This window comes from Euprymna scolopes, chromosome 11 (assembly GCF_053919585.1).
Source record: "Euprymna scolopes isolate OS-2025 chromosome 11, ASM5391958v1, whole genome shotgun sequence".
Classification (NCBI taxonomy): domain Eukaryota; kingdom Metazoa; phylum Mollusca; class Cephalopoda; order Sepiida; family Sepiolidae; genus Euprymna; species Euprymna scolopes.
In genome coordinates this window covers 62,293,695-62,308,890 of record NC_136492.1, presented here as the reverse complement: position 1 = coordinate 62,308,890, position 15,196 = coordinate 62,293,695, and positions in this window count along the sequence as shown.

Genomic DNA, 15,196 nt, shown 5'->3' with positions numbered 1-15,196 from the left:
ATTCATTCCTTTTGGTCAAGATACACAAATGAATTATTGTTACCATTTTATTGTTATCTTTTTTGTTTTTACACGTCAATAAAAAATGTTTTAAAAATTGGGAGTTACTAGGACGTCCCCCAATATGAAAGGGTGAATGCGGTATTATGGTGAAAGAAGATACTAGCTGGGAGAAACTTTTGACTTTGTTTAGTTCTGGAGTGACAAGGATGACCAACGACCCCCAAAATTCCCCCCTTTTGAGTTGGCCATGTGCCTAAGTTTTTTGTTCACCGTTAATTTTACTGTATTTTTTAACATGAATAAAAGATTTAATATCTCAAAGTGTAGTATCTGTTCTTCAGATGCTGCATTTCATTTTCTTGTTCTCTTTCGGTGGAGGAGAAATCCTTCACGACTGAGACAATTTTTATTTTTGTACCTTTTCTCCACGTTAAAAAACGACCCTGGTGTCTAACTCTGTCCCGTGGGGAGGCATAGTAAATAGGTACAATATAATTGTTTATAATTGTACTATTCAGAAATATTATTTATAGTTCGTCCATTTCAGTTAGTATACATTACCTTTACGCTTAATTAATTTACAATCATTAATATCGTTAAACAATTCCGTTTAAAACCGAAATTATGCCACCCAAACGAAGTAGAAACGAAAGTGAGGAAGAAAGAATGGAAAGATTGGAAGCTAATAGACTAAGAGTTGCTGCAATTCGCTCCAATGAAAACAATTCAGATAGAGAAAGACGTCTAGAACTTAACAGGATACGTCAAAGAGAAAGGAGAGCAAGACTGTCAGATTTGGAAAGAGAACCCCAACGTGAAGCTGACAGAACTAGACATGCTGTAAGGCGGTTAAATTCATCACAAGATGAAATTCAAGAAAGGCAAAGATATGCACTGGAAAGAGAAGCAATATTACGATCGAATGAATTATATGAGGTAAGTAGACGTACACAAGGTCAGTTGAGAGTGGCTCAACGACATCAGAATGAATCGGAAACCCAACGAAGCTTTCGCCTATACCAAGGGCAACAACGAGAGGCTGCATGGAGAGAGAGTATGACTTTGCCCCAGCAATTGACAGAAAACGAGGCAGCTAGACAACGAATGACTGCTTTGAGACACCATGAAATAGAACACTGCAATAGAAAAGGATTGCTCTACAACAAAAATGACTCTCTCACTACAGCTGATATAGGAAAAATGGACAAAGTATGTCAACATTGCTCAGCTGTAAAATTTAAAGGAGAAACCCCTGGTTGTTGTTGTTCTTCTGGCAAAGTTGTGCTTGATAGCTTTCCACCACTGCCTCAGTTGCTTCAAGATTTGCTCTCCGGCAATGGTCCCATCTCTAAAGATTTTCTGCAAAATCTACGCAGTTATAACAATTGTTTTGCAATGACATCATTTGGTCACAAAATTGCGGCAGTACATGGGTGGAATCCTTCTTTTAGAATTCGAGGCCAGGTTTGCCACCAGATTGGGAGTCTTTTACCACCTGAAGATGAAACAGCAAAGTTTATTCAAGTCTACTTCTTGGATAGTCTGGAAGAGGAACTACATAATCGGGGACGTGACAGTAGACTCAATAGAGACATTCTCCAAAGTCTGACTGAATTTTTACATGAGAACAACAGCTTCATTTGTCAGCTGAAAACAACAAAGGAGAGGATTGAAGAAGAACACTTGGTAGAACATAAAGTTGTCATAAGGGAAGACCGAAGGCCGCAAGAAGAGCATCCACGGCGATTCAATGCTCCAACAACAATGTATGAGATTGGAATATTAATGGAGAATGAACCAACAGCTAACCGGGATATTGTCTTGCATTTTAGAAATGATACATTAAAACGAATCTCCGAACTACATCCCCTCTACGATACTTTAATGTACCCGTTAATGTACCCCTATGGTTCTCCATCTTACAACATCTACATGAAGGCATCCAATGGGCGAAAAGTTACCCAACAGCAATTTTATTCGTACCATTTAATGACTTGGCCTGGAAACTATTTTCTCTGGTACCGAAGGCTATTTCAACAATGGCTGGTGGATGTGTACTGCAAGATTGAAACAGAACGTTTACAGTTTCTGAGGCGTGAGCAACAGACCCTGAGAGCTGACAATTATAGCAACTTGAGAGATTCAATTCTTAGGGAGGATGGGAATCCAGAACAGTTTGGTCAACGAGTTGTACTTCCGGCAACTTATACAGGAGGCCCTCGATACATGTTTGAGCGTCAAAGTGATGCCATGGCATATGTTCGGCGAATGGGCCGAGCCGACCTCTTCATCACGTTCACAACAAATCCAAAGTGGACAGAAATTACAGAAAATTGTCTTCAAGGGCAAGACCCTCAGGATCGTCCAGATATTGTTGCCAGGGTTTTCAGGCAGAAGCTAAAAAAGTTACTTGAATTTATTAAAAAGGGAGGATTTGGCAGGTTGAGGGCTTTCCTGTACAGTATTGAATATCAAAAAAGAGGACTGCCACATGCACACATCCTCACCTGGCAGGCCCCAGAGGACAAACTTCTACCAGAAAAAATGGATCTCTGCAGATATGCAGAGATCCCTGACAAAGAGGAAGATCCTGATCTTCATGCTAAAGTGATGGCACATATGGTGCATGGACCTTGTGGACCATTTAATCCAAATTGTCCATGTATGATTGACAACAAATGTTCCAAAAAATACCCAAAAAAATTTCTTCAGTGTACCGAGCAAGGCCAAGACTCTTACCCCAAGTACAGGCGAAGAAAACCAGAAGATGGAGGCCAGACTGGTACAATAAGGATGAAGAGAAATGGTCGGTATGTTAATCAAGAAATAACAAACCAGTGGATTGTTCCGTACAACAAGGTCCTCCTTCAGCAGTTCAACGCTCACATTAACGTAGAAATTTGCAGCTCGATCCAAAGCATCAAATATGTCCTCAAATACGTGAATAAAGGATGTGATCAAGCAGTGTTTGAACTACAAAGAACTGATGGAGCAGCTAACCAACAAGGCCAAGTACAAAGTCACATTGTGGATGAGATCCAGCAGTTCCAGAATGCAAGGTATGTCGGCAGTTCAGAGGCGGCCTGGAGGATATTGGAACATCCCATCCATGAACATTTCCCCCCAATTGTACAACTTTCTGTTCATCTTGAAAATGGGCAGCATGTCATGTTCTCAGCTGATACTGCTCTGGAACGAGCCCAAGGTCCACCGCCTGCCACAACTTTGACAGCATTTTTTCAACTCTGCCATGAGGATGACTTTGCAAGGGGTCTCAAATACGTAGAAGTCCCTGAGTTTTACACTTGGAACAAATCGACAAAGAAATGGATGAGAAGAATGCGTGGGGTACAAGTTGAAGGTACTGAAAATGATGATGTATGGAAGGCACCATGCATTGGGAGAATCTACACGATTAGTCCAAAAGCAGGGGAGTGTTATTTCTTACGCCTGTTGCTCAATGAGGTTGCTGGTCCAACTTCATTTCAAAATTTGCGAGCATACAATGGTCAGGTGTTTGAAACATACAGAGCAGCGTGCCTTGCTCAAGGCCTTCTAGAAAATGACCATCACTTGCATCAAGCAGTAGGAGAGGCAAGTGCCACTCAATCACCTTCAAATTTGCGAAGCCTATTTGTGATAATTTTAACAGCCTGTGAGCCAAGAAATCCTCTTGAGATCTGGATGGCTTTTCGTGATGTAATATCTGAAGACATTCTTCACAGATACAGGCAAGAAGTTAACAATCCAGAAGCAGATTTTAATGAGGACATCTACAATAAAACTCTTTGTCTAATTGAAGAAAAAGTTCTCCTTATGTGCGGTCAACCATTGGCAAGCTATGGATTACCTGCACCAACGCAAGGGAGAGATGAAAGACTCGCGAGAGAGTATCAACGTGAAGTTACTTATAATCTTGAAGAACTTTCCCTACAAGCAGAAAATATGCAAGAAAAACTGACCGATTCTCAAAGAGAAGTTTACAATTCATTCATGGCAATGTTGGAAGCACAAGGTGAAATGAACAAAAACATGATGTTTCTTGATGCTCCAGGTGGTACGGGCAAGACTTTTGTAATCAATTTGATCCTTGCAAAGATTAGATCCATGAGAAAGATTGTGCTTGCAACAGCATCCAGTGGCATTGCTGCTACTCTACTACAAGGTGGCCGCACTCTTCACAGCACTTTTAAAGTACCCTTGGATACTCATCGAATGGATCAGCCAGTTTACAGAATTACTGGTAACTCAGCCTTGGCAAATGTAATTAGAGACACCTCTGCAATCATTGTAGACGAAGCCCCAATGACGCACAAGAGTGCTTATGAAGCAATTGACCGAACACTGCAAGACATCACAGGAAACAAGAATCCCATGGGTGGCATTCCAACCTTATTTTGCGGTGATTTCCGTCAAATCCTCCCAGTGGTTAAAAATGGCACAAGGGCTAACATTGTCAATGCAAGTTTGAAACAATCCTATCTCTGGAGGCACGTTATAGTGAAGAGACTGACTACTAATATGAGAGCCTATATCTCTGATAACACAGCTGCAGCAGACTTCTCAAAATTGCTTCTCCAAATCGGTAATGGTCAGTTTCCTATCACTTCTTCACCTGACACAATTAAGATTCCAACTGCGCTTGGTAAATGTGTCGGTAATCAGAAGCAACTGAAAGACAAAGTGTACCCAGACCTGCAAAACAATGGAAAATCACCGGATTGGCTTGCTGAGAGGGCTATTATTTCGCCATTAAACAGCAATGTGAATCATTTGAACAATTCAATAATGGATGAATTTCCAGGAGACACAAAGCAATACAAGTCAGTTGATTCGGCTACTAATGAATATGAAGCTGTTCACTACCCTGTGGAGTTTTTAAACTCTTTGGAGATATCTGGAATGCCTCCACACATTTTAAATCTCAAAATTGGATCGCCAATCATGATTCTTCGATCCTTGGAACCGCCAAAAACAACAAACGGAACCAGATGTGTTATCACCAGATTGCACACCAATGTACTTGAGGCCACCATTTCCTGTGGTCCCTACAAAGGCGAAACCGTTCTACTGCCAAGGATCCCCTTAGTTCCATCGGACTCAGAACTTCCATTTAAATTCCGGAGACTCCAATTTCCTGTGAAGGTGTGTTTTGCAATGAGCATAAACAAAAGTCAAGGTCAGACATTTAACACCATTGGCGTAGACTTGACATCAGACTGCTTCAGTCACGGTATGTTCTACGTCTCCATCAGCCGGACAGGAAGTTCAGAAAAACTCTACATTCTGGCTCCAAATCAAAGCAGCAGAAATGTAGTTTACCCTGAGGCTCTTCAGTGAAAAGTTCGAGAAATGGATATGAGGAAAAACTGACATGATCTGATTGTGGTAAGTTTTTAGTATTGAATGTGCAAGATAAAATTTAAGCAAGAGTTGAAAATTACTTCAATGAAAAATTTACTATGTAACATCAAGTAACCTTCCTTTTTGATGAAAATGTTTTGTGAAGTTCCTGATTGAATTTCAGTCACTACAAGAGGTAGTTAAAATGTTAATCACCTTATGCAATCGTTGCTCTTACTACATCAACTTACTGGAAAGATGCCCACAGATTTTGGTACCCGAGTGCGCAACAAAGCTCCGTGCGAAGCACGGGTATCTTTGCTAGTATTTTTATAAAGTAATAGGGTTCGTGTGTTTCTGTCTGTGTGTACAGCTCTCCATCATCAACGAAATATAAAGGAGGTAAGAGGGTAGATCTCTCCTGGTAGAGAAACATTAGAACCCATTTTAGGATGTTTCTGTTATAGGAGACATAAGAATCTTTGCCTAATTTCTTTATATACTAGTCTACAAACCACCCCCATATCTAATGACTTATGCTCATTTGCATATCACATTATATTAAATCTCTTTAACTAATTACCTCGACCTTATTACATATTGAAAATATTCTAATCATTTCAACTGTACTATTTACAAAATCTATTTAACATTTAATTATTTAATATATTTTCATTTAATTTTATATTCGATTTACGTATATTATCAAAACAATTCATTGGCAAGGAAAGCTTTATGTTTTGGGATTGTATTGAAAATGTAATGGAAATTTCAATTAACTTTATTAAAAAAGAAATAATTTTATTTTTAAATGAAAAAACATCAATTTAGTAAAATAATTGTATTAAACACCCCCAGCCTTGTCAGCAAACCTGTAAACCTATAAAAGTTAATATTTCGAATGTAAACAGTGATTTTTCGATTTTGTTAGCACTTGCCGCAATTAAAGACAATTAAAACGGAACTAACTTTATTTCCATTCTATTTTTTAAACAACCCCCAAAACATAACGCTCTCTTCCAGTTATAGCCAATTTTTTTTTAATTAAATAAAACAGGTCAAAATAAACAGATAAGCGCATTTTCTTTTACATTTTTCTTACAACCATTGTCATTTAACCAACTGCAGGATATCGTTACTTTTGTGGGGTTGTTTTGAAAATGGCACGGAGATTATAATTTCGTTCCAATTTAATCTTTCTGGTCGAGCCTATTTCGAAAGCCTGTCTTATCATAGATTTGAACTACAAATAATTTATTACATTTTGATTATTACTATCTTAAGACTTAAAGCTTATATTTATTTCATTTTTCTATTTATATATTGAATTAGTTATTTCCAGTCTTATTTAAACTTAGTGCTTTCTTTAAACCGGATGAACCTTTTATAAAAATATGAGTTTAACGTAAAGAACACGAACAAGGTTTTATTCAACTGAATTTCTTCCAGTTTACTAACAAAATATATAAATTTAAAAGAGATATAAATAATAAAATAAAAAGGTTATGTAATTTAAAAGAAATACACGTACTCACAAAAGCAGAACTTTTTTTACACATTTTTTTCTTTAAAACCATAACAATGAGACTAACAATTACCTAGATCTTAGTAATTATTTGTTTTAATAGAACTGTTTTAATTGTACTGTTTACTTAGTTAACCTAAGTTGGTATTACATTTATTTTACATTTACTTTTTTTTTTAATTATTACTTTTAGACTGTGACGTTTACACCCGGAAGTAATGAGTCACACGTAGGTCGCTTTTATTCATTCCTTTTGGTCAAGATACACAAATGAATTATTGTTACCATTTTATTGTTATCTTTTTTGTTTTTACACGTCAATAAAAAATGTTTTAAAAATTGGGAGTTACTAGGACGTCCCCCAATATGAAAGGGTGAATGCGGTATTATGGTGAAAGAAGATACTAGCTGGGAGAAACTTTTGACTTTGTTTAGTTCTGGAGTGACAAGGATGACCAACGACCCCCAAAATTCCCCCCTTTTGAGTTGGCCATGTGCCTAAGTTTTTTGTTCACCGTTAATTTTACTGTATTTTTTAACATGAATAAAAGATTTAATATCTCAAAGTGTAGTATCTGTTCTTCAGATGCTGCATTTCATTTTCTTGTTCTCTTTCGGTGGAGGAGAAATCCTTCACGACTGAGACAATTTTTATTTTTGTACCTTTTCTCCACGTTAAAAAACGACCCTGGTGTCTAACTCTGTCCCGTGGGGAGGCATAGTAAATAGGTACAATATAATTGTTTATAATTGTACTATTCAGAAATATTATTTATAGTTCGTCCATTTCAGTTAGTATACATTACCTTTACGCTTAATTAATTTACAATCATTAATATCGTTAAACAATTCCGTTTAAAACCGAAATTATGCCACCCAAACGAAGTAGAAACGAAAGTGAGGAAGAAAGAATGGAAAGATTGGAAGCTAATAGACTAAGAGTTGCTGCAATTCGCTCCAATGAAAACAATTCAGATAGAGAAAGACGTCTAGAACTTAACAGGATACGTCAAAGAGAAAGGAGAGCAAGACTGTCAGATTTGGAAAGAGAACCCCAACGTGAAGCTGACAGAACTAGACATGCTGTAAGGCGGTTAAATTCATCACAAGATGAAATTCAAGAAAGGCAAAGATATGCACTGGAAAGAGAAGCAATATTACGATCGAATGAATTATATGAGGTAAGTAGACGTACACAAGGTCAGTTGAGAGTGGCTCAACGACATCAGAATGAATCGGAAACCCAACGAAGCTTTCGCCTATACCAAGGGCAACAACGAGAGGCTGCATGGAGAGAGAGTATGACTTTGCCCCAGCAATTGACAGAAAACGAGGCAGCTAGACAACGAATGACTGCTTTGAGACACCATGAAATAGAACACTGCAATAGAAAAGGATTGCTCTACAACAAAAATGACTCTCTCACTACAGCTGATATAGGAAAAATGGACAAAGTATGTCAACATTGCTCAGCTGTAAAATTTAAAGGAGAAACCCCTGGTTGTTGTTGTTCTTCTGGCAAAGTTGTGCTTGATAGCTTTCCACCACTGCCTCAGTTGCTTCAAGATTTGCTCTCCGGCAATGGTCCCATCTCTAAAGATTTTCTGCAAAATCTACGCAGTTATAACAATTGTTTTGCAATGACATCATTTGGTCACAAAATTGCGGCAGTACATGGGTGGAATCCTTCTTTTAGAATTCGAGGCCAGGTTTGCCACCAGATTGGGAGTCTTTTACCACCTGAAGATGAAACAGCAAAGTTTATTCAAGTCTACTTCTTGGATAGTCTGGAAGAGGAACTACATAATCGGGGACGTGACAGTAGACTCAATAGAGACATTCTCCAAAGTCTGACTGAATTTTTACATGAGAACAACAGCTTCATTTGTCAGCTGAAAACAACAAAGGAGAGGATTGAAGAAGAACACTTGGTAGAACATAAAGTTGTCATAAGGGAAGACCGAAGGCCGCAAGAAGAGCATCCACGGCGATTCAATGCTCCAACAACAATGTATGAGATTGGAATATTAATGGAGAATGAACCAACAGCTAACCGGGATATTGTCTTGCATTTTAGAAATGATACATTAAAACGAATCTCCGAACTACATCCCCTCTACGATACTTTAATGTACCCGTTAATGTACCCCTATGGTTCTCCATCTTACAACATCTACATGAAGGCATCCAATGGGCGAAAAGTTACCCAACAGCAATTTTATTCGTACCATTTAATGACTTGGCCTGGAAACTATTTTCTCTGGTACCGAAGGCTATTTCAACAATGGCTGGTGGATGTGTACTGCAAGATTGAAACAGAACGTTTACAGTTTCTGAGGCGTGAGCAACAGACCCTGAGAGCTGACAATTATAGCAACTTGAGAGATTCAATTCTTAGGGAGGATGGGAATCCAGAACAGTTTGGTCAACGAGTTGTACTTCCGGCAACTTATACAGGAGGCCCTCGATACATGTTTGAGCGTCAAAGTGATGCCATGGCATATGTTCGGCGAATGGGCCGAGCCGACCTCTTCATCACGTTCACAACAAATCCAAAGTGGACAGAAATTACAGAAAATTGTCTTCAAGGGCAAGACCCTCAGGATCGTCCAGATATTGTTGCCAGGGTTTTCAGGCAGAAGCTAAAAAAGTTACTTGAATTTATTAAAAAGGGAGGATTTGGCAGGTTGAGGGCTTTCCTGTACAGTATTGAATATCAAAAAAGAGGACTGCCACATGCACACATCCTCACCTGGCAGGCCCCAGAGGACAAACTTCTACCAGAAAAAATGGATCTCTGCAGATATGCAGAGATCCCTGACAAAGAGGAAGATCCTGATCTTCATGCTAAAGTGATGGCACATATGGTGCATGGACCTTGTGGACCATTTAATCCAAATTGTCCATGTATGATTGACAACAAATGTTCCAAAAAATACCCAAAAGAATTTCTTCAGTGTACCGAGCAAGGCCAAGACTCTTACCCCAAGTACAGGCGAAGAAAACCAGAAGATGGAGGCCAGACTGGTACAATAAGGATGAAGAGAAATGGTCGGTATGTTAATCAAGAAATAACAAACCAGTGGATTGTTCCGTACAACATGGTCCTCCTTCAGCAGTTCAACGCTCACATTAACGTAGAAATTTGCAGCTCGATCCAAAGCATCAAATATGTCCTCAAATACGTGAATAAAGGATGTGATCAAGCAGTGTTTGAACTACAAAGAACTGATGGAGCAGCTAACCAACAAGACCAAGTACAAAGTCACATTGTGGATGAGATCCAGCAGTTCCAGAATTCAAGGTATGTCGGCAGTTCAGAGGCGGCCTGGAGGATATTGGAACATCCCATCCATGAACATTTCCCCCCAATTGTACAACTTTCTGTTCATCTTGAAAATGGGCAGCATGTCATGTTCTCAGCTGATACTGCTCTGGAACGAGCCCAAGGTCCACCGCCTGCCACAACTTTGACAGCATTTTTTCAACTCTGCCATGAGGATGACTTTGCAAGGGGTCTCAAATACGTAGAAGTCCCTGAGTTTTACACTTGGAACAAATCGACAAAGAAATGGATGAGAAGAATGCGTGGGGTACAAGTTGAAGGTACTGAAAATGATGATGTATGGAAGGCACCATGCATTGGGAGAATCTACAACGATTAGTCCAAAAGCAGGGGAGTGTTATTTCTTACGCCTGTTGCTCAATGAGGTTGCTGGTCCAACTTCATTTCAAAATTTGCGAGCATACAATGGTCAGGTGTTTGAAACATACAGAGCAGCGTGCCTTGCTCAAGGCCTTCTAGAAAATGACCATCACTTGCATCAAGCAGTAGGAGAGGCAAGTGCCACTCAATCACCTTCAAATTTGCGAAGCCTATTTGTGATAATTTTAACAGCCTGTGAGCCAAGAAATCCTCTTGAGATCTGGATGGCTTTTCGTGATGTAATATCTGAAGACATTCTTCACAGATACAGGCAAGAAGTTAACAATCCAGAAGCAGATTTTAATGAGGACATCTACAATAAAACTCTTTGTCTAATTGAAGAAAAAGTTCTCCTTATGTGCGGTCAACCATTGGCAAGCTATGGATTACCTGCACCAACGCAAGGGAGAGATGAAAGACTCGCGAGAGAGTATCAACGTGAAGTTACTTATAATCTTGAAGAACTTTCCCTACAAGCAGAAAATATGCAAGAAAAACTGACCGATTCTCAAAGAGAAGTTTACAATTCATTCATGGCAATGTTGGAAGCACAAGGTGAAATGAACAAAAACATGATGTTTCTTGATGCTCCAGGTGGTACGGGCAAGACTTTTGTAATCAATTTGATCCTTGCAAAGATTAGATCCATGAGAAAGATTGTGCTTGCAACAGCATCCAGTGGCATTGCTGCTACTCTACTACAAGGTGGCCGCACTCTTCACAGCACTTTTAAAGTACCCTTGGATACTCATCGAATGGATCAGCCAGTTTACAGAATTACTGGTAACTCAGCCTTGGCAAATGTAATTAGAGACACCTCTGCAATCATTGTAGACGAAGCCCCAATGACGCACAAGAGTGCTTATGAAGCAATTGACCGAACACTGCAAGACATCATAGGAAACAAGAATCCCATGGGTGGCATTCCAACCTTATTTTGCGGTGATTTCCGTCAAATCCTCCCAGTGGTTAAAAATGGCACAAGGGCTAACATTGTCAATGCAAGTTTGAAACAATCCTATCTCTGGAGGCACGTTATAGTGAAGAGACTGACTACTAATATGAGAGCCTATATCTCTGATAACACAGCTGCAGCAGACTTCTCAAAATTGCTTCTCCAAATCGGTAATGGTCAGTTTCCTATCACTTCTTCACCTGACACAATTAAGATTCCAACTGCGCTTGGTAAATGTGTCGGTAATCAGAAGCAACTGAAAGACAAAGTGTACCCAGACCTGCAAAACAATGGAAAATCACCGGATTGGCTTGCTGAGAGGGCTATTATTTCGCCATTAAACAGCAATGTGAATCATTTGAACAATTCAATAATGGATGAATTTCCAGGAGACACAAAGCAATACAAGTCAGTTGATTCGGCTACTAATGAATATGAAGCTGTTCACTACCCTGTGGAGTTTTTAAACTCTTTGGAGATATCTGGAATGCCTCCACACATTTTAAATCTCAAAATTGGATCGCCAATCATGATTCTTCGATCCTTGGAACCGCCAAAAACAACAAACGGAACCAGATGTGTTATCACCAGATTGCACACCAATGTACTTGAGGCCACCATTTCCTGTGGTCCCTACAAAGGCGAAACCGTTCTACTGCCAAGGATCCCCTTAGTTCCATCGGACTCAGAACTTCCATTTAAATTCCGGAGACTCCAATTTCCTGTGAAGGTGTGTTTTGCAATGAGCATAAACAAAAGTCAAGGTCAGACATTTAACACCATTGGCGTAGACTTGACATCAGACTGCTTCAGTCACGGTATGTTCTACGTCTCCATCAGCCGGACAGGAAGTTCAGAAAAACTCTACATTCTGGCTCCAAATCAAAGCAGCAGAAATGTAGTTTACCCTGAGGCTCTTCAGTGAAAAGTTCGAGAAATGGATATGAGGAAAAACTGACATGATCTGATTGTGGTAAGTTTTTAGTATTGAATGTGCAAGATAAAATTTAAGCAAGAGTTGAAAATTACTTCAATGAAAAATTTACTATGTAACATCAAGTAACCTTCCTTTTTGATGAAAATGTTTTGTGAAGTTCCTGATTGAATTTCAGTCACTACAAGAGGTAGTTAAAATGTTAATCACCTTATGCAATCGTTGCTCTTACAACATCAACTTACTGGAAAGGTGCCCACAGATTTTGGTACCCGAGTGCGCAACAAAGCTCCGTGCGAAGCACGGGTATCTTTGCTAGTATATATATAATTTTGTTTATAACGTTTCTACAATTTATGTTGTTTTTAATTTTTGCCTTCCCCTGATGCACCCATTTTATAAGGGTTCCATTAACAAAATATCTGAAATGTGACATTGTACTGTTGATAAAAATATCAACAAACACTGCTTGAAACAAAAAAAAAATCTGGTTTTCGTAAAAAGTATTTTCAATTGTAAAAAAACTTTATGAACACTCTGTATATAATGCATTCGCATTCTTTTGATTAGCATTATGCGTTTTTTTTATGCAAATCCTGTTTTCAAAACTTCCTCAGAGTTAGAAGCATTTAAAGCGTGTAATAGAAAATATTGATTTTATATTTAATAATATTTCTTTGAAAAGATTATAACTAATATCTTCTAGTCAGTTAACTAATTTAATTAATCAAGAGTTAAATTGTTTAATTCATTTATCTTTCGCTGAAACGGAAACAAGAACACGTCAGAAAAGTATTCTTTTATTTTTATCAATATTTTTTTTTCTCAACGGTCACTAATAATGTCTGAGATTTCTCTTCTAGAAAAAAAAAACAATTTCGTTTTTACGCTATGAGCATGGTATGCGTTTTCATGATGTAGTTTCTCGTTACACTTGCATCACTATTATGAAGACATTGTTTAGAGTAAAGAACTGTGTTTCGTTGTCAGCTACGTAGCTTTATTAATGAAAATCGCTCAAGACAATGCATGAAGCCACTTGATGTAAGGATCTAAATGAATAAACAAGAAACATCTCTTCAAAGTCAAAAGCTAGACAACGATATATGAGATGGAGAGATTATGATCCAACTACAGCCATTCTTTTCACGTTGTCAGAAATCGCTCATTGAATGCGAGGATTAAACGACAGAATAAATAAGTGAAAGTTACGAGGCTGCCGGAGATAAAACCCTTTTCTAGGATCACGTTTTAATGATTAACTGCAAATATGCGTGAAATAGATTAGATTTATCTTCTTTTTATTAGATTTGAAAATGGCCATGCTATAGTCAGCCGGGAAGCAGCCACTCGGTATTGTGTTTCACAAAAAGGCAGGCCTAAAAAAGAAACTCTACTCATGGAATTTTCGTTTAGTTTTGAGCATAGAATGAGGGAAGTGTTGGTGGTTATAATAGCTAGACGAATATTTGTTGCAAGCGTTTTAAAAAGAGGAACACTAGATTTGAGCTCAGTCGAGCACCTACAATAAAAGTAAAAATAGAACAGAGACAGACTTGCAAAGTTTCTTCTGTGAGAAAAAGGAAGTAGGTAGGCGAAAAGGTTTTTGCAGACTAAATTTCGAATAAAGTTTTATATCCTTTCAAAACCGGAAATGGTACTTTTAGGAGTTTCACCTCAGATGTGGCAAGAGTACTCCATCTTAAGGCGCATTTGACTCTTGTACATATAGATGATTGCGTCGGGAGTGAGATACGATCCCACCATTTTTCAGTGACTTTGGCGATGAATCTGATGTAGGTATTCAATTTCAGGTCAGGGGTAAAAGTCAATCCGAGACGTTTTCCAAAGCAAGGTGCTTCCTCAAGACGAGAACCGTTTATTTCAATCGGGATCAAGTCAGAATATGTTGGTGGTTAATTAACGGGGATTAAATTATGAAGCGCTGACGAGCGGATGAAGACTGTTAGTTATCAAAATAGAAGATGGTGACATGTGAGGATTAAGTTTTAATGCTAAAGTATCTAAACTTGCTAATTGTTTAATAATGCTTAAGTATCTAAAATTGCATTTTCCCAATAATAGCGGGACCTGTGGAAATGCCACAGCGGACTCTTTCATATGTAATATATTGATATTGGCATACTGTAAATGTTCAGCCTTAATGGAGACGCTCTTATATTATTTTAGCTCTTTTGTTAAAGCTGCAAAAGTATTTATCTAGGCTAGCAGAGACGGCCGGCGGAGGCCCAGTTGTAAAGTACGCTTAAATATAATATTTTAATTCTTGCAGATTTTGTAAAATTATTATAGAATAAATGTTCTATTGATTTTTATAAATTATAAAGTTGCGATTTCAAGAATAAAAAAATATATCCCAATGACTTGGGTGCTGCATCAACTTGAATCGAATCCGTAACGAAAACTTATGAAAAAAAAATATATGTATATATATGTAACTTGAATTCGTTCAGCTATAATTGAAACCAAAACCAAAAGTTATGAACTTATGAAGAATTGTTGATAAATCATTCATAAAAAAATCGATTACGAGAGTGCCATCAGCTATAATCGAAACTGAAACCAAAACTTATGAAGAATTCTTGGTACAATTATTTATTACAGGAAATGGAAGTCCATCTATAATATCAAAGGCAAAAATTTGTTTAAATGCATGTATGTTCGTATGCCTGCCTAAAACTTTCATCAGAGGCGACGGATTTTTACGAA